This window comes from Enhydra lutris, unplaced genomic scaffold (genome assembly GCF_002288905.1).
Source record: "Enhydra lutris kenyoni isolate GAN:26980312 unplaced genomic scaffold, ASM228890v2 scaffoldscaffold113, whole genome shotgun sequence".
NCBI classification, from domain to species: Eukaryota; Metazoa; Chordata; class Mammalia; order Carnivora; family Mustelidae; genus Enhydra; species Enhydra lutris.
This window is the reverse complement of record NW_019154197.1, coordinates 238,435-264,645: the sequence shown is the minus strand read 5'-3', so window position 1 is coordinate 264,645 and position 26,211 is coordinate 238,435. Positions and strand designations below refer to the sequence as shown.

Sequence of the window (26,211 nt, the reverse complement as noted above, 5' to 3'; positions counted from 1 at the left end):
ATAATTTAGTTACTATTTGAATACCTTACTACACTGTAAATTCCAAGATACATGAGACTATTATGTGTCTTTGGTTCCCCCCCCGCGACTGTATCTGGGGAAGAAGCAGATTATTTAAAACATAGTAGGTTCTCAATAAACATTAGTTGAATAAAGTAAGTCAGAGTATACCCCCACAGTTTCTGGCACAGAAGTTCTACATAGTTGGTCTCAGTATTTGCTGAATTCAATAGGTATCATCTTACTTACGCCCCTATTTCCAAAGAGACTCATATTATTTTTGAGAAAACAGAAAAAGAAGTCTAATTACCCATTTAATTAAAGTGAAGAACGCTGAATTTTTCATCTGTTTTTTATAGGTTAATTTGGCAGCTTAAGACTATTCCTGGAGAATTACAAGAAGCAGGTGGTGAAGAACTGGGAGATCAATATTTGGCTGGCTAATACTCCTGTGAATCCATCCACTCCTGTGAATTCTTCCTCCTTGATGCTTCTGATATTAGTTTCCAAAAACTTAGAAAAGATGTTGTTATTGTAATGATTGAAAGCCTCCAAGGACTCCCCATTTTCTACAGCATGACTTAAAGACTTCTTGGCATGGAATTCATGTCTCTTCACAGCCTTGTCTCGAAGAGCTTTTCCAGCTTCATCAACCATCATCTCTGTACAGAACATTCTCCAATATGCCAATTATTCTGAGATTCAGTGCTTCATTCATTCCATTTTCTTTGCCTGGAATTAGTTTCCTTCCATGTCTCCGAAGTTCTACTTATCATGCAAAGTCAGGCTCAAGTTTCACCCTCTCTGAAGCTGTTGCAGGACTTTCAAGAGAGAGAATGTACCCCTAGCAGGGAAACTTTCACCTTTAACTAGGCATGTTACCATTTTTAACCAGACTAGGAGAAACTTGTGGGCAGAGACCAAGAATTATTCATCTTTCTATGCCTGGTATCAAGGATATAGAAGTATGAAATACCCAACTAGTCAGTGTGCAAAACATAATCTCTCTTAATGTAACCAATCCTTGTCCTTCCCTTTTAGTTCATATCCCGTGATTTCTGGCAAACCTTTCAATAAGTCAGCTGACACCAGAACCTACTTGACCTACCATTTTTCAAACCTCTTACCAATATCCACAGAATTAAATTCCATGATTCACAGGTTCTTTTTGGTTTTGTTTTGAGAGAGAGAGAGAGAGTGAGAATGGGGTGGTGGGAGCAGAAGGGGAGAGAGAGAGAATCTTCAGCAGGTTCCACGTTCAGTGCGGAGCCTAATGCGGGGTTTGATCTCACAACCCTGGGATCATGACCTGAGCTGAAATCAAGAGTCGGATGCTTAACTGACTGAGCCACCCAGGTGCCCCCTGTGATTCACAGTTTTAATGGAAAATATGAAATTTAGCTTTGGTATGTATGTACCCAAGTGTGGAGAGGTTGTCAGGGTGTTATCTGCTGGGAAAAGAGGGAGAAGCACGTGTGGAGGCCTGAAGACAGGCTATAGGACATGCCCAGGAAGGGCCCTGTCACTGAAACAGTGAGAGGGACCCTGGTGCCCAGTGAGCCTGGACTCCAGTCATAATGGGAAGTTAAAGAAACATTTTAATCAAGAGGGGGAGCCTGGAAAGAACAGAGTGGAGTAGCATATTCTAGTCAAGGAAAAAAGTCATTTTATTGTACTCTAAAAACAAACATTATCAACTAAACATCATCACACTTAGGACAGCCAAGAAAAGTTAGAATTCTAGTAGTAAATATCTTATAATTTAGGGTCATACATTCTAAGAACATATTATAAATGTGGCATTTCAAATTAGTAGAGAAAGAAAAAATTCAAGAAATTGTGCTGGAACAGCTAGTTAAAAATTTGGGAATCATGTACCTTATGTAAAAATAAAGCCCAAGTGTATTAACAAACTTACAGATTTAAAAAAACACTCATAAAAGTTCTAGGAGAAGATACAGAAGAGTTGTATAATAATAATAATGGGGTAGGAATGGAATTTTTAAGTATGATAAGATAGAAAAGAGAATAAAAATATGGTATAGATTTGGCAAGATAACAATTTTAATAAATGAGTATAATAAAAACCTAAGTTATAAGGAAAATAAAAAAATTTGCAGTGTGTATGATGGACAAAGGATTAATATGTTTAATATTTCAAGAACTTTTGAAATTCAATAAAAAGAACACTGAAAATGAGATCTCATGAGATATTAGGATAGTGAAATTGTACTGAACACATAAATTTTTAGGCTTTTCTATTTTGATTTGGGAAGATAAATCCATTACTATCATTTCCTAAAAAGACATGTTATCACCAGAAAATACTTAAAGCTAATAATCTTACCTAGACTGATGGTGTTAAAATAGCTGAATCATATAATCTCTGTTGACTCTTCCAGACCTGGAATTCTATAATTTGTCAACCTAATGGGCTTGATAGTTCTGTGTACTGATTAGGTGTATTACCCAGAAGGTGGGCAATTGCTTCATTACAAAGAGAAAATGAGGAACCATTTTCTGTGACTCTGAAAAACTCGTGGTTTTGCTTTGTGTGTCACTTATAAAGACTTTATCAGGGTAATTGTGGAGTTGGCTTGGCTCTACTCTAGAACATGACTCCTCTATTAAGATTTCTCTTCAACTCAAGGGTAGAGAGGCTGACGGATTCAGGGCATGATTGGGCCAGTAGCGATAATGGGTATAAAGTCAGGGTAGATTATGGATTGACTGATAAATTATTAGACATGGAATTGAATTCTGAGATAGTTGATGGAAAATCAAAAGTTATTTCTGAAGTTGATGGAAAATCAAAAGTTATTCTGAAACCAAGTTGCCTTGGTTTGGATTGTGGTATTCATGATACCAAAGTAACACCAGGAGCAAGGGCTCTAGAATCAGAATGCTCAGAGCAAACACCAAAAGAGTTTGTGAGGATAAGTAAAATAGATTATTTCATGGAAACTGCTTATTTGGAATGGGCATATGAAAATGTCTAATACATAACAGCTACTATTATGTCAGTTGTGGTTTTGTCACTTATTAGCCATGTGACCTTGGGCATGTAACTTACTCCACTTTCTCAGACATAAGATGGGAATAATGCAAGTCTATTTCATAAGGCTGTTATGGGGTGAAGTTCCATAACGTATGTAAAGTGATTCATTCAGCACCTGCTATGGTTAATAAATTTTAACCATTATTTTTATGGTCATGGGTTCAAGCCTCATCTATATTTATATTTACATTTAATATTTACTTTTAATTTAGATTTAATTATATTTTAAATTTATATATATATATATATACATATATATATATATATATGTATTTAAAGATTTTATTTATTTATTTGAGAGAGAGAGAGCACAAGCAGGGGGAGCAGTAGAGGGAGAGGGAGAAGCAGGCTCCCTGCGGAGCAGAGAGCCCGATGAGGGTCTTGATCCTAGGACCCCAGGATCATGACCTGAGCCGAAGAAGGACACTTAACCATCTGAGCCACCCAGGTGCCCCTTAAATGTATATTTATACTAACTTTATATTTAGCTGTCTCCATCCTCTTCTCATTCCACAGATACCCTCCTGCCTTCAACAAACACGAATTGTAAAAACGTGGCACTGGGCTCAGCTCAAACCGAGCAAGAAATGGGAAGAATTTGGGCCCGGGTCTTGTGAAGGATTTCACCGTATTTATTATTAAATCCTATGTATACCCGGAGGGTAGTAGCTCAGCAGGAATTAGGCATTCTGTCAGATGACAGGGAAATAAGCAAACTCTTCTTTTTCCCCTCCTCCCTATTCTCATAGCAGTGTTTTGAGCAGTGTTGAGCAGTGTCTTAGGCTGACTTTACAGAACAGAGCTGAAGTTTAGTTCGGTTCATGGCGAGAAGCTACACAGCTGTCTAGCACATCTGGGTTCCTACAAACCTCCCTCCCGCCTCTTGCTGATCAGGACCGAGCGCTGCTCTCTGCCAGGTCCGTTAAACTGGAGAAGAACCCCCGTGGCCACTGGACTTGCCTCTCCATACTTCTGCCCTATCTGTATGCCTGCACTGTCAGTTCCTGTTAGACAAGGCTATCACGATGGGCTGCTCTGGAAAGCATGGTCAGCACTGCTGTCACTTGGTTGGGCCTTACACAGTATGGAGACAACAAGGCAGAAACACACACACACACACACACACACACACACACACGAAAATAGTTCCAGCTGTCATAACAAAATAGCAATAGTGAGTGACTCACTTTTGTATTCTTTTATGTGGCATTGATATATGACTAGTTGAGTCAATTATATCCTTGTTCAGCTTTAAAATTAGCTTAACATAGAAAAAGCAACTCAGTTAACAGTACATAAGATCAAAGGGCATAAGAGTGAAAAGAACAGTTAAATATATAACAGTCCAATTTCCTTTCATTTTAAGAATTATGAAAAGTGAGGTCAGCAAGCCTGTGACATGTCCAACCTTGTATCAAAACACAATGAACCAGGTGATTGATATGACATCTCCATTCCTATCCTGGTTTGTTAGGCTTTTCCCCCCAAATCTCTCTCTCTCTCTCTCTCACACACACACACACACACACACACACACACACACACACCAAACCCCAAGCAGAGTCTTAAATTATACATGTTTCAACATCTATTATTGCATTCATTCATTCAACAAATATTTACATTTCTGCAGCATCCAATATGTCTCAGACAATTTGGAGCTTGGCTAAAGCTAGGAAAAAAACAGATAAGGTCTGTGACCACACAGAGCACACACATCCTGATGGAACAGTTAACAATACACGTATAAGCAAAAAAGTTAAGATAAGTTGAGCTAGGCCTGATATGTTTGCACAGATTCATTTTTGAAGAAGAATGTGCTAAAATCCAGTAGCACTGGTTTTTGCCTCAAATTCTACTCAATTAACGGACAAAACTATATTTGCTCACATGGGTGCAGGGTGGGTCATGTGGGGTGGATGTCTTTGGTAATCAGTTGTGGCCAACAAAGAATAACCAGACCCTGAAAAGGAAGTAAGCCACTGAAGGTGCTATCAATAGGGATGTAAATGTTATAAGTTTCCTTGGTTAGCTTTCTACAAAAGACCAACAACTAAAGGCCCTTGTTGGCAGCCCTGTCGGGACCCCTGTCACTCTTGAGAGCTTTTTCTGTATCTTTACTTAATAAACTTCTATCGCTTTACTCACAAAAAAAAAAAAACACACACAAAAAAAAAAAACCAAAAAACAAACCAAAAAAACCATGTTATTCACAGTTAATTCAGGTGCATGCAATTAGTGTATAAGAGCTTTCTCTGTAAGTTAAATACTTTGAAAGCTATTAAAGTTGTAATGAATGATTAAGAAAAACTGAATTATATTCTATGAACAAAAATTTTAAAAGAATTGGCAACTGTGAAAATATTTTACACCTTACTTGTCTCTTTCGGTCACTAATATATCGTAAGCACCTAAACAGTAGCTGGGAGATAGTAGATAATAATAGAAGTAGATGGAATAAATGAGAGGATAAATGATTATTTGTCAAAGAAAGATGTCTAGTTCAATCTGTGTCACTACCTTAATATGATATCCATGTTTGTCTGAAACAAACTGAATTCTTTGGAGTTTGTGTAAATAAAAGCTTTCAATTTTTCCTAGTATAATATTGGGTATTTCTTTTAAAAAAATTATTCCTTTATTTGAGAGAGAGCAAGAGAGGGAGCATAAGCGGAAGGGGAGGGTCAGAGGGAGAGGGAGAAGCAGGCTCTCCACTCAGCAGGGAGCCAGACTTTGGACTTGATCCCAGGACCCTGGGATCATGACCTGAGCTGAAGTCAGACACTTAGATGACTGAGCCATCAAGATGCCCCAATATTAACTATTTCTTAAAATGAGGATGTATACCTAGATTTTTAAAAGAACATCTAAATGTTTCTATAATTTTATACACTAGTGGGTATTTAATTAATCATCACTGCTATTGTTCTGGTCAACTTTCATTTTTTTGGTATCAAATTTAAAAAAAATGCACCCGATGATTTGTTAGATTTAACTACATACTAAATACCTGACAGTAGCATTGTTAGGCAAAAATTTTTTGATAGTTCAAAAAAAACATGTTAGGGGCGCCTGGGTGGCTCAGTGGGTTAAAGCCTCTGCCTTCTGCTCAGGTCATGGTCCCAGGGTCCTGGGATCGAGCCCCGCCGCATCGGGCTCTCTGCTCAGCAGGGAGCCTGCTTCCCTTCCTCTCTCTCTGCCTGCCTCTGCCTACTTGTGATCTCTGTCTGTCAAATAAATAAATAAAATCTTTAAAACAAAAAAACATGCTTATAGAAAGGGATAGCTATTGATTTCAGAAGCACATTTCCTTTAGAATCTTCTTACATCAGTGTCATTTTAATAAAAACCTAACTGTGCGATTCAGTCCAACCTGTATTTATTGAGACCCTGCTATGGGCCGGGCATTGTCCTAAGTGTTGCGGGGTTACTGTAGGTGAAAAGGAATACAGACCCTACATTCAATGAGTTTCAGTCAAGTGTGAGCTATAAAAACATTTAAAACAACACAAGGCATATGGTTAAGTGCCAAAACTGAAGTAAAAATCAAATATTAGAGAAATAGCAAGGAGGCAATAATTCCCTTCTGGGGAACGGGGAATGGGGCTCTGCAGGTCTGGCACTCAGTCTTGGTATTTGAGTAGGAGCAGGATTCCGTGAGCTGAGGAAGAGTGTTTGTAGGTGCAGTGGTCACTGGTGGGTGGTCAAGTCTGTGGCAGCAGCACGTGGGAATGGGCAATGTAGGCAGGTGCCCCACGACAGTGACGGTCTGTCGCAGCCAGAATGCAGAACGCTAGTGTGGGAGAGGCTGGAGGATGAGGAAACTAGGTTGGAGAGGGCATGATTGTTGAGAAACACAGACCTCTCCCATGCATTCAAATTCCAAATGTCCAGAAAGCAAAGCATGGACTTCTGTAAGGAAGCCTAGAACTTCTCCGGGGTTTCTCACTGACTGACCCCCCATCTGATTGGCTGCACATGCCAGAGATCTGCCTCCCTCTCACCTCCTATATCCACGCCATCACCAGGTTACTTTGTTTTCTTCTCCTTAAACTTTGTTGGGGCTCCGTTTCTCTCCATCTCCAGTGAGGAGAGGATGGCCCGTTGACTGAGGTTGGGAACAGTAAGAAAGGCAGGAAAAAACAAATCGGAGGTCATGAAAGCTACAGAAAACATGTAAGAACAGCTTAGAAATGTTGCCAGGGGCTGCTGATTTGATACGGGGCAGAGGTGGTGGTGGTGTTATTTCTTACAACTAAACTATTCTGCTCTCCTTCTAATGCCTCAACAGAGAGGTATTCAATCAGACCTCAAATGTCTATTTCTGAAGTAAAAACTCTACTCCTATTCCTTGAAGATCAAGCCCCCACTATTCTTTACTTGGATTATTACAAATAGTGACAGTGACTTTTTAGAACGTCAGATAGGTGACTCCCTGGTCAGTGCCTTCCAATGGTCCCATGTCACCCAGAGAAAGGTCCCATGTAAACCCACCCAACCCTACCCCGCTATGTCAGACCTTGTCTCCTAACGCTGTCCCCCTGCTCCCCTCCTGGCAGGGCTTCCAACACCTGGCACACTCCTGCCTCAGAGGCCTCCAGACTCTGCCCCCACCTGTAGACCCACTCCCCCCACCCCTGCCAGGACTCGAAATCCTCCTTCCCTTTCTCTATACTTACTCCAGCGCACACTGCCATCTAACATGCTACCTCATTACTGACTTATTTTATTCTTTGTCTAAGTTTTCCCTTTGATAATGTAAGCGCCACACTAGGTTTTGTTTTGGTTTGGTTTTTTGTTTTTTGACCTGTTGACTGATCTACCCCTTACTCCTAGGCCAGATTCTTGCAAATGGTAGGTTCTCAAAATGTTTCTTGGATAAAGGAGTGAATAGTTTGTTTTACTAAATGTTCATTGACCGTGGAGCCAAAGAAATTTTATTGTTTTTTCCTCTGGTTATAAACAATTGGAAGATTAGAGAAAAGGGGTGTGTGTGTGCGTGTGCGTGTGCGTGTGTGTGTATGTATACACACACACATATATATATATATACACATACACACAGATACACATACACACACACACATATATATATATACATAAACATACACAGATACACATATATACATATACTTCAAGATAATTTTACACTTCTAACATTTTCCTTTGGCCTTCATTTTATAGAACTGGTTTCCATTCTTGTCACTTTATTAAATATTTTACTTCTGAAAGACTTGGAAAAAGCAAAGTCAGAATCCTTCCCTAAGATTTTTGTCCTTTTGTGAAAAGTACAGCTTTTTAAACAGATTATATTTCTCATTTACTCTGTCATACTGGAGAGACATAGTTTCAGACTATAAATATTTTCTCTCTGCGTTGTCAAAGGTCACACATACCCCGAGGGTGCTTATTATGGCTTCACTTGCGTTTCAGTTCTGCTCACGGAAAAAAGAAACTATTGCTGCCCGATGTTAAGTTTTTATCCTGCCTCTACAGTTGTACTATTGTCATGCAACAGCTTTATTTGCTTTTACTTTGGTAAAATATACTCTTGTAAATATCAAGCTCTGTCTTCTAAGGTAAGGCAGAAGCCACCGGGGGTAGTGTTGAAATCCTTCATCAAACATAAAATCAGTGGCTTTTTTTTTAGTTTCCTTATCCATCTTTAAATTCCAGTACCTAAGTCACAACTGGCGGTACCATGGGAGTGTAGGCTCTCGCTGGGACGCCCTGGAAGACCAGTTGTATTTACGTGCACTTGTGCCCCTTTGGCCAAGTATGTAGTTGTGAAACGATGGTGGGGAAGGGAGCACACACCAGGCCGGCCAGCCAGATCAGCAGGCCAACTCTGGCCATGACTGCAGTGACGGATGTCAGAGTCACCCAGCCCCCAAGACATTTCTAATTGTCTTTTTCATTCACAGAGCTCTTCCTCTCTCACATATAATTTTGTAAAGATGTGCTTTCATCTGGACTGTACAGATACACACTTGTTCACAAAATCTGTGGCAATGCTAGAAGGACAAAGTTGGAAAAATGATATGTGAAAGCAGATGAAAATCTATACTGACATCTTCCTTAATTTATTCCAAATCTCTGCAATAAATATCCCTACTATTTTCTCCCTACTATTCTAAACCTCTCTACTACTTTGCCCGGGGATGGAAGCATATGAAATAAATGGACACCCAAAGATACTGTCTATAATTAGCATGTTGTAATATGATACTCTGTACCATTATAATTTCATTATTGACACGTTTAAAAATCACTCCTTGATTTTTCTTTTCTCTAATGTTATTTGCCCATTCATCACCGTGACCGAGATTCCATACTCTAGAATAGGGATTGGCAAATTTTCTCTGTAAAAAAAAAAAACCCAGATAAATAAATATTTTCATCTTTGTTTTTTTTAATTTTTTTTAAATAATTTTTTTTAATTTATTTATTTGACAGACAGAGATCACAAGCAGGCAGAGAGGCAGGCAGAGAGAGGAGGAAGCAGGCTCCTTGCCGAGCAGAGAAACCAATGCGGGGCTCGATCCCAGGACCCTGAGATCATGACCTGAGCCGAAGGCAGCGGCTTAACCCACTGAGCCACCCAGGCGCCCCATATTTTCATCTTTGAAGGCCATCTGACCTGTGTCACAACTACTCAACCTTATTACAGTGTGAAAACAGCCATAGGGATAATACATGAGCAAATAGACATGACTCTGTTCTAATAAAATTTCATTTACAAACTAGGAGGCAGGCCAGTTTGGCCTGTAAGCCGTAGCTTGGGGACCCTCTGTTAGGCAAGAGATCTGGACAAAAAGAAAGGTGTAGAAGACAGGGATGGTAGATATTACCAGTGATCAGTGGGTCAAAGATAGATAGTTTTTAAAAATAAATAAATATATTAAAGATTAATATATGCTTGATGACTGAGAATGAAACTATTTTTTTAAAAACTAAACCATGAAGTGCTTAGTATTACATTAAAACTCACAAGCTAGTTGCAGAACACGTGAGGCATATCATTTAATATAATTAATGTGTCCATGAAAGAGGTATGGGGGATCAAGGTTTGAGAAAGTGAATCTTTTCTCCAATCACTCACACTTTAATTTTAGAAAGATATTAACCCTGACTACTATTTTTCAATGGCTTCTAACATTATAGGCATCCTTGATGTTTTAAGTGATAAAGCATGTTAAAATGATGTTTAAGAGCCTTGTTAAATTTTCCATTAGTGCTGTAGTTAGTTGCTTGAACATAAATAGGTTTCTAGAAAGACACACAAAACACTGGACATATTGGTTGCCTTTGGGCATAAGTAAGGAGACTATTTTTCCTGATGGTTCTTTTGCACTACTTCAATATGCATGCGTTACCTATTCAAAAAACAGAATGAGGGGCGCCTGGGTGGCTCAGTGGGTTAAGCCTCTGCCTTCAACTCAGGTCATGATCTCAGGGTCCTGGGATCAAACCCTGCATCAGGCTCTCTGCTCAGCAGGAAGCCTGCTTCTCTTCCTCTCTCTGCCTGCCTCTCTGCCTACTTGTCATCTCTGTCTGTCAAATAAATATATAAAATCTTAAAAAAAAAACAGAATGAAAGAAAATATAGTTTATGTTCTAGTATAGATTTTGATTTAAAACTACAAAGCAACTGCATCAAGAGAAACTATATGGGGCGCCTGGGTGGCTCAGTGGGTTAAGTGTCTGCATTCAGCTCAGGTCATGATCCCAGGGTCCTGGGATCGAGCCCCCGTGTCAGGCTCCCTGCTCAGCGGGGAGTCTGCTTCTCCTTCTCCCTTTGCCCCCCTCCTTTGCTTGTCTTCTCTCTCTCTCTCTCTCGTTTGCTCTTTCTCAAATAAATAAAATCTTTTTTTAGAAAAAGAAACTCCTTTATGAGTTGGACAAAAGGCAGTCTCACCTATCGAAAGGACTAATTTTATTAAGACAATTAGCAAGCTTTAAGTAACACATACTACCTGGTACTCTCTGTTAGGTGGTTCTGGGCAGGGGAGAGGGAGCCTGTGTGCTCTTAAGAAAAAATCAGATATCTGGAAGCTGATGAAAAATGTTCCCAGTGGGAAATCTTCTCTCTTTCTGCTGTAAATGTGACTTTTCTGTGCTATTATTTTAGATAGAGTGACCTGTTTTTAGATGTTGAAATAAGACTGACATCTTAGTTTACAAGAATATCTGACGGCTATTGTCCAAGGGCTTCTTACCTCTTTCTTCTCCTCACTCTCAGCTTATAAACAGGAGAGTAGAGAAGAGCCAGTTTCTATAAGGAGACTTCTGTGGCAAAGATGGAGAGACTGGTTCCTTCCATAGGCAGAATTACCAATGCCACAGTAAGTATCCATAGGGAAACCGCCATTATAGAAGATTAATCTGTTTACGAACAAACATGGCCAGGGAGTTTTGTGTAGTTTGCCTGGTTGAAGAATGATGGCAGGAAGGGTCACTAGAAAGTGTGTGATTATCTTGGTTACATTCACTTTTTTCCCCAAATATAAAAATAAACTACATTCTTTGTTTAAAAAATTGAAAAATGTCAAAAGGTGAAAGCAACAAAATCACCTATAGCTCCATCGCCAAGAGATAACCCCGATTAACATTCTGGTGTTTTACCTTCTAGTCTTTTTTCTATATACTTGTATTTTAAACACGTTAGACTTTTCTCTTGGCCTCCTTTCTGGTTGGCATGGATTAAAGTGTCTCTACTCTGAGCAAAGGCCAGTTCACCCATTCTTCCCTTCCATATGCTTTGTCAACCTCTTCCTGCCGGGATCTCAACACGCTCTACCAGCCCCCAGCTTTCAACATCTCTCTTTGGATGCTCCATGACTTCCAGCAGCTGCGCCGTATCTGCCCCTTTCACAGCTGAGATTCCTCAAGGAGCAGACCCCGTTCTCTTCTTTCTCAGACACCTCTCTCCTTAACCACACCCAGCCGGGGCTTCCCTTCACCCATTCTGCGGAGCTGGCCCTTGTCAGGGTCACTGAAGAACTTCCAGTGTCCGAACTGTCAGTCTATTTTTGAATTTTCAGCACTATTTCTCCTTGAAATACTTGGTTCATGTGTCTTACAACAGACCACACTCCCTCAATCTCCTCTCCCTCTGTGGGATTCCTAAATGTTGGTGTCTCCCAGAGCTCTGGCCTAGGTCCCCTTCATTCCTCTTTCTAAACACTCACCCAGTGCCATGGCATTTGTTCTATAAGCAAATGACAAAAAAACCATTTCAAACACGAACTTCCTCCCTGAAGTCCAGACCCCTCTATCCAGCTACCTACTTAGTAGCTTTACTTTTATGCTTCATGGGCAAGTCAAATTTAACATCCCCCAAACAGAATTCATGACCATCCTCCACCTATTTGAATAAATATGGGGGAACTATGCTATTCTCCATAGACCGTGAACAACACCTACATTTTAGGCCAGGCTTTCCAGGTAATGTTTAGACAGATAGATAGATAGATAGGGCATCGATAGAGATAATTTTTTTTGAGGAACCTGTGGTACAGTAATAGCCATATAGAATCAACCATGACATAATAGTATTCCATTTCAGTTTCTGTCCCCAAGACTGAAATTGTCATAGTTAAGTATTATTTATTTCCCCTCCTTTCCTCTTTTTGAAAAAACCCTGAGCATTCTGACTTCAGATTTTTCCCTAAAAAAACCCCACAAAAAACAAAAACAAAACCCAGCTGTATTTATATAAATGTATAAAAATCTAACTTCAAAGTGAATCATGATCTTCCAAAACTAAAAAAATTCTGTTAAATACAGCCTTTTTTTTTTTTTTTTTGCAGAGATTACAAAACTAAATGGGGAAGCAAACAAGATTAGGGCAGCTGAACAGCTAGAGATAAAGCTTTGCGTGTTTGGCAGTGAGAAATGAGGGGCATGTCATTTTAAATTCTACTCAGAAAGACTGAAATATTGTGCTCTAAACCTTGACTTCTATCCTTAAAAAATATTTCTCTCCTCTAACATGGCAAAAAGATGGTTACAAGTTTTAGCTCATTTAAAGCACAAAATTTTCCAGTAAGTTATGCTCAGTCATCTTTTACTGCCTTTGACATGATGGCGAAAATATATTTAGAGGATAAAAATGTGAAGACACTCAGGGAAAATGGTATGTCTGCCCTCCACACACCCTGTGCATCTTGCCTGGCTGCAAAAAAATGAGTATCATTCACACTGTGTGTCCTGCCTCCTTGTGAGACACAGCAGAATCCAATATTTAATGTAATCTTAAGCAAATGCATCTCTTCTTATGGCAACAACACCAAAAATGGATGCATTGAAATCCTAGACCATTGCTAATTTAAAAAAAAAAAAAAAAAAAGAGAGAGAGATAATATTGCAGTATTTCTTGCAATCTTTAAAAAGTAGGTCAAGGCTTTTAACAATCAAAAGACAACCAAAACAAAAAGGTTATTTTTCCCCCTCTAGAATAAAAAAAATTTTAAAGGCTAATGCTTTGAATGAAAGACCAAAAGATGTATATGCAGAATTTTTCAGGAAATTTTGTTCTTTTTAGAAAAATGTGTCCTATTTTGCTTTATTTAAGTACATGCACTGTTGGATTTATACCATTTTACCCCGTGAAATCAAATGTAATCATTTTCAGGAAACTCTTTAAATAAAATAATTATAAAATTATAAGAAAAAGTATAAATATTTTTAAAACAAGGGGTTGAATCAGTTTAATATATCTAAAAATGGGTAATGCTACCATTAAAATAATGATTTCTAGAGTATCACTGCCAAATTGACATTACAGGAATTTGGGAATCTGATACAAGCTTTCAGAATCTGTAAAGTGATCCTAATGTCTGACAAAATTTAAATTACCCTATAAATTACATATATACTATAATTAGCATATTTTAATACTAAACGTTAATGAAAAATGATCTTCCATTAACTGAAGCTGAAGATATCATGAAAATGATGCAAATCAGTTCACCTGAACTTCAAGGAAATATCAGAGGATTTCATCCTCGTATGTATGCTGAAAACATTTTTATGTGAAAGCAACTTTATGTGAAAGTACTGAAGGGGACAACATTTTTCAGGCTAAATCAGGACCCTGATAATAAGCAATGAACCAGAGAAACCAGGGAGAGCTTTTTATTCTACCTAGTTCTCTGCCTGTCTTAACGTCCTGTCGACACAGCTAATATCACAGATATTCTGGGTTGTAGAACAAATGCGCTCAGAATTTTCCCAGGCTCGTGATCCACAGTTCACACTGCACAACTCCAGAGGGCACCATGAATCTTGGATCTTGGGGCTCCAGGGTGAAAGTGTTCACGTAATCTATGACATCAATTGTACCTTCTGGATTTGTCCAGCCTGGGTCACCCCATATCACTTAGAGGTACGACAGGGGTCATAACACAAGCCATCCTAGTTTGCTGCTTTATTGCATCACATGTAGGGCTTTTGTTGTCTTCGTCCCATAAGGATGTGTCGCAATTGCTCATCCACTCCAGCTAGACATCGCTGTTACTCAGCTCTTGTTTGGCTGAGTATCAGTCTCCTTCCCACTTTGCCAGGCAGACAGTGGCTGCCTCCCTGTTGGTCCCTGGGCGCCACTGCAACTCCTCTGTGTGTGGAGTCCTTGCCAGTGAGGCTGGGCGTGTTCGGCTTCACTCATCAGGCACAATAGCGTCTCTGGGCACTGCATTCTTTGCTCCTCTGCTGATAATCCTCTGGTTCATTGTGGAAATGACGTGTCTTTTCCCCTTGTGTTCCATGCTGACTGAGACAGGGCACGTTGTTGCTTGAACCCCATTTATAGGTTGAGGGAAGCACCTCTTTCAGTTTCTACTTATAACCTTGCTCTTCATTAGGTCCCAGAGATGTACCCATGTGGCTGGGCTAGGCTTGGGATGGCTTTCGTTAAGAGCCAATACTTGTATTTAGAATTGTGACTCCTTCTAACCACTAGGGCTTTATGATTGGGTAAAATCCGTGTTCTTTCCCTTAGTGTCAGTCATCTCATAGAAGATTCTATGACCTTTGGCAGAAAGACTCCTGCTGGGCCAACCCACCACCTACAAGAAATGCTTGGCTTCATGAAAGAAATTGAAGAAGACACAAAAAGATGGAAGACCATTCCCGCTCTTGGATTGGAAGAATAAACATTGTTAAAATGTCTATACTGTCTAGAGCAATCTATACTTTTAATGCCATTCCAATCAAAATTCCACCGGTATTCTTTAAAGAGCTGGAGCAAATAATCCAAAAATTTGTATGGAACCAGAAGAGACCCTGAATCGCTAAGGAAATGTTGAAAAACAAAAATAAAACTGGTAGCATCACGTTACCTGATTTCAAGCTTTACTACAAAGCTGTGATCACCAAGACAGCATGGTACTGGCAAAAAACAGACACATAGACCAGTGGAACAGAGTAGAGAGCCCAGATATGGACCCTCAACTCTATGGTCAGTTAATCTTAGACAAAACAGGAAAAAATATACTGTGGAAAAAAGACAGTCTCTTCAATAAATGGTGCTGGGAAAACTGGGCAGCTATATGTAGAAGAATGAAACTCGACCATTCTCTTACACTGTACACAAAGATAAACTCAAAATGGATAAAAGACCTCAACGTGAGACAGGAATCCATCAGAATCCTAGAGGAGAACATAGGCAGTAATCTCTTCGATATCAGCCACAGCAACTTCTTTCAAGATATGTCTCCAAAGGCAAAGGAAACAAAAGCGAAAATGAACTTTTGGGACTTCATCAAAATCAAAAGCTTCTGCACAGCAAAGGAAACAGTCAAGAAAACAAAGAGGCAACCCACGGAATGGGAGAAGCTATTTGCAAATGACAGTACAGACAAAAGATTGATATCCAGGATCTATAAAGAACTCCTCAAACTCAACACACACAAAACAGATAATCATATCAAAAAATGGGCAGAAGATATGAACAGACACTTCTCCAACGAAGACATACAAATGGCTATCAGACACATGAAAAAATGTTCATCACCACTAGCCATCAGGGAGATTCAAATTAAAACCACATTGAGATACCACCTTACACCAGTTAGAATGGCCAAAATTAGCAAGACAGGAAACAACATGTGTTGGAGGGGATGTGGAGAAAGGGGAACCCTCTTACACTGTTGGTGGGAATGCAAGTTGGTGCAGCCTCTTTGGAGAACAGTGTGGAGATTCTCAAGAAATTAAAAATAGAGCTTCCCTATGACCCTGCAATTGCACTACTGGGTATTTACCCCAAAGATACAGATGTAGTGAAAAGAAGGACCATCTGTACCCCAATGTTTATAGCAGCAATGGCCACAGTTGCCAAACTGTGGAAAGAACCAAAATGCCCTTCAATGGACGAATGGATAAGGAAGATGTGGTCCATATACACTATGGAGTATTATGCCTCCATCAGAAAGGATGAATACCCAACTTTTGTAGCAACATGGATGGGACTGGAAGAGATTATGCTGAGTGAAATAAGTCAAGCAGAGAGAGTCAATTATCATATGGTTTCACTGATTTGTGGAGCATAACAAATAGCATGGAGGACATGGGGAGTTAGGAGAAGGGAGTTGGGGGAAATTGGAAGGGGAGGTGAACAATGAGAGACTATGGACTCTGAAAAACAATCTGAAGGGTCTGAAGAGGTGGGGAGGTGGGAGGTTGGGGGAACCAGGTGGTGGGTATTAGAGAGGGCAGGGATTGCATGGAGCACTGGTGTGGTACAAAAACAATGAATACTGTTATGCTGAAAATAAATTAAAAAAAGTGATTAAAAAAAAACAAAACAAACAAACAAAAAAGTTAGAAGACAAAAAAAAAAAAAAAAAAAGAAATGCTTGGCTTGCGGAAGTTGGCACAGTTTCCGTTCCTTTCCCAGAAGGCCTGGGTGTCCTTCACCTACGCGAACAGACTCTCCTTACTGGTTGCCCAGACATGTCTGAATCTCCCTTACATTCAAGGTGGTACTTGTTACATAAACCATCCAAGAGTGTTAAACCACATTAGTACTATGAATATTGGTAATTTCAGTAAGATTCAGATCCTCCTGTTCTAGTTATTCATTGCTGTGTAACAATTATCCCCAAACTCTGCAGCTTCATTCAACGATTTTATAATATCTCATGATTTGTGGGTCAGGGATTCATGCAGGATTCACAGATAGGAAACTCTTCCGCTCCATGTTGTATCGGTTAAGGTCATTCAGTGCTAGTCATCTGGTGAGTAGGCTGGTCTGAAGGAGCCAAGATAGTGTCACTCATAGAGTTGGCACTGGGAGGCTGGGCTCAACTAGGATGGTTGCTCGGAGTGGTTGACGTGTCTCTCTCCGGCATGGTGATCATGGTTAGTCACACTTCCTTCATGGCAGTTCTGGGATCTCAGAGGTTGTTCCAAGAGACAAGAAGCAGACAATACCAGTTTTTTTAAGGGCTTAAAACTGTCATAGCCTTACTTCGGCTATCTTTTATTAACTGAGGATGTCAGAGAAAGTACTGGGCCGCAGGGGTTGGCAACATAGACTCCCCAACAAGAAGCACCCAAAAACTGTGGCAATCTCTAATTCACACCCTGTCCTATTTTATCAGGAAGCTGGCCAAGAGTTACTTCAAGTTAAAGATCATAGAGTAAAGTAATTATTCATTTCCTTGACAACTCATTAAACAACAAAAAGGAGGAAGAATTGAAAAGTGTCTTTCTTTAATGAAAAAACAGAAATGGCCATAGTCCCAAAGCATAATCATAATGGTCAAATAATGAGAAATCTGTATTAAAATGAGAAAGGAAGCTGAAAACCAGCATGTGACCCCTTAGGCCTCCCCTTTTCTGAGTTCTTTAATTATTCTCTTGGGTAGCTAAATTGTGACACCACATGGTTATTTCCAGAAAGGGACTTTGCTGAAAGAAAGTGCACCACCCTGAGAGTGGGATTCAATGAGCCTTTTCTCAGAGCTGTCGGTTCCAGGGGTGTGAGAAGTCCATAGTGGGAAGTGGGAAAAAGTCCTGAGAAGACCCGGTTCACATTCAGGAAAGCAAGGGGTGGGAGAAGACCAGGGAAGAGTGACCTATCATCTACTTGTCAGTAAAGGAGTGGTTGGTGGCCAGGGGAAGGCCAGGTAGAGGGAGCAGGGAAGCAGCAGCAGTCGATAATCAAGATATGACATGACACAGAGAGACTGTCATTAGAGAGACCATGGTATGAATGGTGTTCCCTGGGCTGGTACCGGCCAGTGGCCTTGTACAGTGACTTCTTAAAGGCTCAAAACTGAGGGGAGAAGGCAAAGAAAATGCAGATTTGGTAGGAGGGTGTTCAAGAGAATCAACCTAATCCAAGCTGAAGAAGTTTCAAATCATCCTTCTTCCATTCACCCTTATTTTTTTGGTTAGCACACAGCTATTTCCAATTCTACTTGGAAGACATCCATCACCGTATATTCTTCTAACCAAAACCAAAACCAAAACCAAAACAAAAACAAAAATGGGCGAGGGGAGAAAGAGGAGTAATTAAGGATTGATTATAAGCACAAGGTAACTGAAGAATATATATACCACAGGAAAGAATTGCAGAAAATTTTCAGACAGAAGTTCTCCATCCTTCAAAGATGCTTCTTATATGATCTCATTAAGACAGCAAACTCTGAAGATTTTTTTTTCTCTTGAAAGAGATGGTCCAAAGATTTAATAAACAGATTATAAGACAATAGAAAGAGATAAAAACTGAGTTGTCTGTGATCAGAAAAGGGACAGAGGAAAAATCATGACTGAAGAAAAGATGGGGAATAAACATGACTGAATTCACAGACAGGGTAAGGCACATGGGTTAAGTACACAAAATGAAAGAGAAAAGAACAAAGATTCAGTTGGCTCTCATGAGGCAGTGGGAGTTAGCTCCTACACGTGGCCCAGTGTAAATGAAATGGATCTGGAAAAATGGTCATTAAGACACAGCTTCGTGAAGCTTCTGACCCCCCAAAAGACATCCTGTGAAAGAACCAGCCATGAACAAAGGGAGGAGGCTCATTGCCTTGGTTCTCTCAATAGCAATACACCTGCCCCAGACAGAGTGGAACAGGGTTTGCAGTGTTTTGAGGAGAAGAAAACACCGACCTAAGTCTACTTTACCTAACTAACCTGAGCTTCAAGCTTAAGAAAGCAAGAATTTAGGGTTTGAGGCTTTCTAGAAATAATTAGGAGTTGACACCATTTACTGACCCAAGAGAATAATTAAAATAAGGTTCTCAGAAAAGGAAGGGTATAGTCGAAAAGACTGGAGGTGTACATTGAATCGACTTAAATACAGAAAAAAGATTAAACAGCCCTAGAAATTGGCTCACAGATGGACTACAAACATGAAGCATTAATTACATAAAAGAATGCGGTAACAAGTCCAGGATGTGGACATCAAGGAGATGGGAGGAAGTGTAACTATGCTAACTTCATTCTTCAGAGCAAGGAGGTAGCAGAGGTTGTCTAGAACTGAATCAAAATGAATCTAACCTTTTAATTTAAGCAAAACCCAAAAAGTCTTGAGGTGAAGAGATAAACATTTATTTGACTTTCAACAATTTTTTTTCCTTTTTGCCCTAAGTTTCTCTTTCTTCTGTTAAGTTGGAGTAAAATACTTCAAAGAGTATTTATATAGTTTTATGAAGTATAACCATTGAGAGAAATTGGGCAGATGATACATGGGTCTGTCTATATTATTTCCTACAAATGCATGTAAATTTATAATATGTCAATAAAAATTTCAATAAAATAGTACTTATAGAAGAATTCCACATTTGTAAAAACTATCTTTCTTGCTACACACACACATACAGAAAGAAATCTAGAATTGTGTTCATCAAATGTTTATGTTGGGTATTTTTTTCCCCTCCTCTTGGTGCTGTGGTTTCAAGGGATTTCCTAAAACTTCTTTTATATTTTTATGTATTTGTTGGGTTTTTAAATAATAAGTAAGAGTCACTTTTAGAAATAAACTAATATCCATATTCATTATTCTTTCAAAAGAATTAAGAAGCAGAGACAATCAAAACAAGTTTCAAAGCAAAAGTTTCCAATGGCTCCCATCTGAGAAAAGTCATGGAGTGAGACAGGCAAAGATTAAGTGGGAGCATGTGAATACTGTGTTGGCAAAACTGTAAAACCAGAGTGATAATGAAAGCTTGAGTCCTTTAAATTGGGGCTTCAAACAGAATATGCAATATTCTCTTACAAGAGGCAGAATTGACATCGTAGAACCTCATGTACTGGTTATAATAAGACACTGGCATGCCCAAATCCATTCACTCTGTAACTTCCACTATGAAAACACCTCTAAAACACAAGATTTACCCTCAGGGTATTGGTTAGATTCTCCTGATGAATGGATAACTGCATTTCTAGAAAAAACACAGAGATGAAAGTTAGAAGTTTCAGTCCTACCTCTGCAAGGGCTCACTGTGCCTTAATGGTGTTATCGTAAAAGAAAGAACATGACCCATGAGCACACAACTTCATAGAGATGACTTTAGAAACAAATGAGAGGTTTGTGTAAATTTTATTATTTTTTCCCAAGTCCTCTGTTTCTGCCCCTATCCCAGCAAGAAAACTATAAAAAGAAGTTTTCTCTAGAAAAAAATGAAAAAATCCTTCTCTCAAGAAAAATCTTTCATGTTGGTTCTCCATTATTTTTATAGTTGAGTAATAAATAGTTAAATACACTATTAATTGTGTCTGTTAAATATATAAAGCCAGATGAGGGCTTTCTATTTCAGATCTCAACCCAAGCTCTTTAAGTCAAGATTATATACAGTTGGGACACCTGGGTGGCTCAGTCGGTTAAGTGCCTGCCTTGGGCTTAGGTCATGATCCCAGGGTCCTGGGATTGAGTCCTGAATCCAGCTCCTTGCTCAGCTTTTGAACCCTCTGCTTGTCACTTTCTATTTGCATTCTCTCTCTCTGTCAAATAAATAGATAAAATCTTTGAAAAAAAAAAGTTTATATACAGTTGATCTTTGAACAACATGGGTTTGAGCTGCATGGGTCCACTTGCATGTGAATTTTTTTTTTTCCAAAAAATACAGTACAGTACTGTAAATGTATTTTCTTTCCCTTATGATTTTCTTCTTCCTAGATTACTTTATGGCAAAAATAGAGTATATAAAATATATAGCATGCAAAATGTGCTAATTGACTGTTTATGTTCTTAGTAAGCCTTCGGGTCAATGGTGGGTTACTAGCAGTTCAGGTTTGGGGGAGTCAAAAGTTATATTTGGATTTTTGACTGCACAACCTCATGCTGTTCAAGGGTCAACAGTATATTTATTGAGCACTCACTGCTTGCAAAGTCCTGGACCCAGCACTGGAGATCCAAAGATGATTAAGATTCACAAAATATATTGTATATAAGTACCATTAAGTGATGGCGATAACTTACACTGTGCCAGGTACCACGCCCATGCTTTTTAGGTGTTTTACATTTATCCTCACAGCTTCATGGGGTAAGCAGTATTTGCATTCCCATTTCATAGACAAGAATTAACTGGGTCTAAGGAGAGGTTCAGTTACGTGCCCAGAGTCACAAAACTAGTACATGGCAGGACTAGTACACGGAAGGATGAGGACTTGAGTCTAAGTCTGTCTGGCTCTGAAGCAGGAACAAGGGGCTGCATGACCACAGAAGACAGAAAATGTAAATATACTTAGGGATTGGGGAAGGCATCTCAAAAGTGGTGAACTGACTTTTGGAGATACAGTTTTGAAGTGTATTTTCAAGGAGAGAATGAAGAGGGGAGATTTCAAGGAGAGAATACTGCATGAGTCCAGAGATGAATGAAAAAGCATAGCCAGTGCCCTTGTGGCCAGGGTGAAAATGGGGAATGGGATAGGGAAGGGATGGACACGTTGGTGGTCACAGGCCCACACACTGTCACCAGTGACATGCTAGGAGCCACTGAGAACTTGTCCTTTCAGACCTCAATGAAACTAAAGACTGAAAAATAGCACACTAGAAGAAGTCTCGGAGTGTGGTTTAACTTCAAGTAGCAATTACCAGAGAAATGGGACAAAGTGTTTTATAAGTTAATGCAGTTTTGTTGGCCCTCACTGTTCACTTGCTTACTAATAACAAATGCAAATCCTTAAACTCATTGCAGAGATAAGGGGCTCTTTCCAAGAGAAATGAAAAGACCACTACATTGATGATCAATTTTTGTCCAGTTGTCACTAAAATCAAGTTAGTACATGACTGTATCCCAAATATTTCAAAAATGCTGCCAATGAGACTTCCATTTTAGACTTACTTATTTCTATACTCTACCCTCTTGATTAAAACAAAGAAGTCTAGGGGCACCTGGGTGGCTCAGTGGGTTAAAGCCTCTGCCTTCGGCTCAGGTCATGATCCCAGGGTCCTGGGATCGAGCCCCGCATCGGGCTCTCTGCTCAGCAGGGAGCCTGCTTCCTCCTCTCTCTCTGCCTGTCTCTCTGCCTACTTGTGATCTCTATCTGTCAAATGAATAAATAAAAAAATCTTAAAAAAAAAACAAAAATAAAAAAACAAAGAAGTCTAGGGAAATGTGAGCAAAGATTTCTTGACCCTTGAACATGCTACTCAGTAAAGTGCAGGATCGCAAAGAAATTGGTAAAGGCCGAAATGTCCATTAGGAGTAAAATCATACAAAGCAGTCCCCAAAAGTCCAACAAAAACTCTTTGTATCACCAGTTTTGTGAAGGCCAATTTCTACTTCCAGTGAGAGATACAGAAACCAGTAAGAGTACTGTTCTGAAAATCCTGGGATTTGAGCTACATACAACCCTGTGCTGGCCACAAGCTTGCTACTGAATTGGGAGGACTGGATTTCTATGGGCTTCCATTCTGGTCTCTACAAAAAGGAACCAGAAGAGAAGTTCCTTCCAGTAATAGTAGTCTCTTTTAGTATGACTATTCTCTGGAGGAAAAAAAAGAGGGGGGCAGGATGATACGGACAGAAACTGAACGAGGTGTTAGGACAAATGGGTTCTGGCCCCAGATCTTCATGACAGAACAGAAAATGACCCTGAACACATTCTTCCCCCCCCCACCTTGGTTGACAGTTATTTTTCCCCTGTCCTTGGCGGTTTCTTCCTGTTTGTAAAGAATTTTATTCTGAAACCTCAGTGTAACTTACTCCTAGGCATTATTCACAGCTTGTTAGGACATTTTAACAACTTCTTCTTCCTGTTTATTTGAATTCCTTTATTTATTGAGACTTAAAAGCAGAGATATGCATAATGGGTTAATGGGTCTTCCCTAGAGAATGCTTATTCACTAGCCTGTTCCTTATAAAACTCCTTAAGGGACCATGCTTAGAAGTTACTTAGCTCTTATGTGGGAGCTTTTCTGGAAGAGGAAGTAGTAAAGAAAGGCATAAGGATCTATTTTAAGGGGGAAGGATAAGTTATCACTTGTTTTCTAAATTTCCTGGTACTAGATGGGCCCTTAATACATTCCCCCATTTCCACCTGTCATTTTTCTCGATTCCCTATCTTGGCCAGATGCTGTCACCTGTTTGTGCCTTATAAAGAACTTTTCTCTTAGATTTTATATGGACAATTCCTTCACCCCTTATTTTGGCCAAGATAAACCTGGAATTTTCCAAAATAAAATTTACTTAGAATATATAAGCACGTGTACACAGATGCATACATCAAACAATTAAAACAACTCACAAATACATAGAAATAAATATACCAATTGATTTGTCATCTCCAAATAGCCAAACACTAGCCATTAATGTGTTGGTCATTCAATATGATGGAGACCAACTTCTTTCACTTTAAAAAAAATATATAATAGTTTTAAGTTAGGAAGAAATACTGGGGACAAAAAAAGCATCCCAAAGTACTGCCATAAACAGTCTTGGTGCTCTGTCTCTGTGGTCGGCTCTCTGTGGGTATCTCCAACCATATTTCTTGAGTTTTCCCCTTACAACTTTGATTAAATGCTTGCCTTTCTGTGAGCATTGCCTTTCTCCTTGCTTTCTTGATTTTGCTCAGGCTGTTCTTTCTAGAAATAATGTTCAGCAGGTGGTAACTCTATTTTCACACGTGACTAAGTCCTGTTTATTCCAGTGGGGTTTCAAAGGCCACCTCCTGGATAAGCCTCCCTGTCCCTGTTACCAAAAACATTCTCTGCTTCTTCTAACTCTCACAGGACACGGTTTGTATTCCTTTCATGGGACTGGAACGTCTTATTTTGTATAATGGTTTTTTACAGGCTTGCCTTATCCCTTTTATTAAAACAGAAGCCCCCAGGTGCACAGACTATATACGCTTCAGCCGTCAGCTCCCACATGGTAGCATGCGGTCCAGGTCTTTACACAATGGCCTCAATAAACACTGGGACAACATCGGCATTATCTCAATTCATGATTTCCATGGTAGCAAGGATTTTGGCACCATTGGTGTTGGGTTGAATGGGGGCATAAGAAATTTAGCCGTCCTCTGGACTAACACAGAAAGTAGGAAAGAAGAATACTTCAAAATAATCCCTAGATTTCTGGTTGGCATAAGGAATTGAGCAGTGGTGCCATTAATAAGAAAGGGACCAAAGAACTGATTTTGGGTGGGACAGTGTAAATTCAATTTTGGACATGTTCATTTTGAAGTGTCTTTGAAATATTCATGTGGAGATGGGAATCAAAAAGAATGGTTATTATAAGAGCCAGGATAAGCATTTTAAAAGCCCCACATATTAAGGGAAATGAATAAACGTTCCAAAGGGTACATAATTCTCACGAAGACATAGTTACAGCCATTAGAGAAAAATTATCATGCCCAGAAAATAGAATAAAATAGAATCATGCATTGTAACACACTGAAAAAACCCTATTATTACTTCCTACTGATTTTTCTGGGTTTTTTTCTTTCTTTTTTTTTCTGTAAAATCAGGATCCCATTCAACTGAATTTTCATGACATAAAGTCTTATATCTAAATAAAGAATTGAGAACTTGAACCAAGGCTTTCAGTCCTGAAGAGTTGGAAAACTTAGTTTGTCTTTCATTTGTTAATCCTTTCAGATCTGTCTCAAAGTCGCCTTATATCCTGGTTTGAAAACCATATATGCTGGGACAAGTGGGGTGATTTTCTTTTAATTTTATTTTTTATAAACATATATTTTTATCCCCAGGTGTACAGGTCTGTGAATCGCCAGGTTTACACACTTCACAGCACTCAATATAGCACATACCCTCCCCAATGTCCATAACCCCCCCCCCCCCTCCCCCAAACCCCCTCCCCCCATCAACCCTCCGTTTGTTTTGTGAGATTAAGAGTCACTTATGGTTTGTCTCCCTCCCAATCCCATCTTGTTTCATTTACTCTTCTCCTACCCCCTTAACCCCCTATGTTGCATCTCCTCTCCCTCATATCAGGGAGATCATATGATAGTTGTCTTTCTCTGATTGGCTTATTTCGCTAAGCATGATACCCTCTAGTTCCATCCATGTCGTCGCAAATGGCAAGATTTCATTTCTTTTGATGGCTGCATAGTATTCCATTGTGTATATATACCACGTCTTCTTTATCCATTCGTCTGTTGATGGACATCTAGGTTCTTTCCATAGTTTGGCTATTGTAGACATTGCTGCTATAAACATTTGGGTGCATGTGCCCCTTCGGATCACTACGTTTGTATCTTTAGGGTAAATATCCAGTAGTGCAATTGCTGGGTCATAGGGTAGTTCTATTTTCAACATTTTGAGGAACCTCCATGCTGTTTTCCAGAGTGGTTGCACCAGCTTGCATTCCCACCAACAGTGTAGGAGGGTTCCCCTTTCTCCGCATCCTTGCCAGCATCTGTCATTTCCTGACTTGTTAATTTTAGCCATTCTGACTGGTGTGAGATGTTATCTCATTGTGGTTTTGATTTGTATTTCCCTGATGCCAAGTGATATGGAGCACTTTTTCATGTGTCTGTTGGCCATCTGGATGTCTTCTTTGCAGAAATGTCTGTTCATGTCTTCTGCCCATTTCTTGATTAGATTATTTGTTCTTTGGGTGTTGAGTTTGCTAAGTTCTTTATAAATTTTGGACACTAGCCCTTTATCTGATATGTCGTTTGCAAGTATCTTCTCCCATTCTGTCAGTTGTCTTTTGGTTTTGTTAACTGTTTCCTTT

At 39.5% G+C, this 26,211-nt stretch overlaps 1 protein-coding gene across 1 annotated transcript in view; it reads right to left on the bottom strand.

Annotated features, from left to right (window-relative positions):
- LOC111139708 (myosin IIIA) overlaps window positions 1-26,211 on the bottom strand; it is a 240,851-nt gene that overhangs the window by 136,296 nt on the left and 78,344 nt on the right. The window lies entirely within an intron of this gene.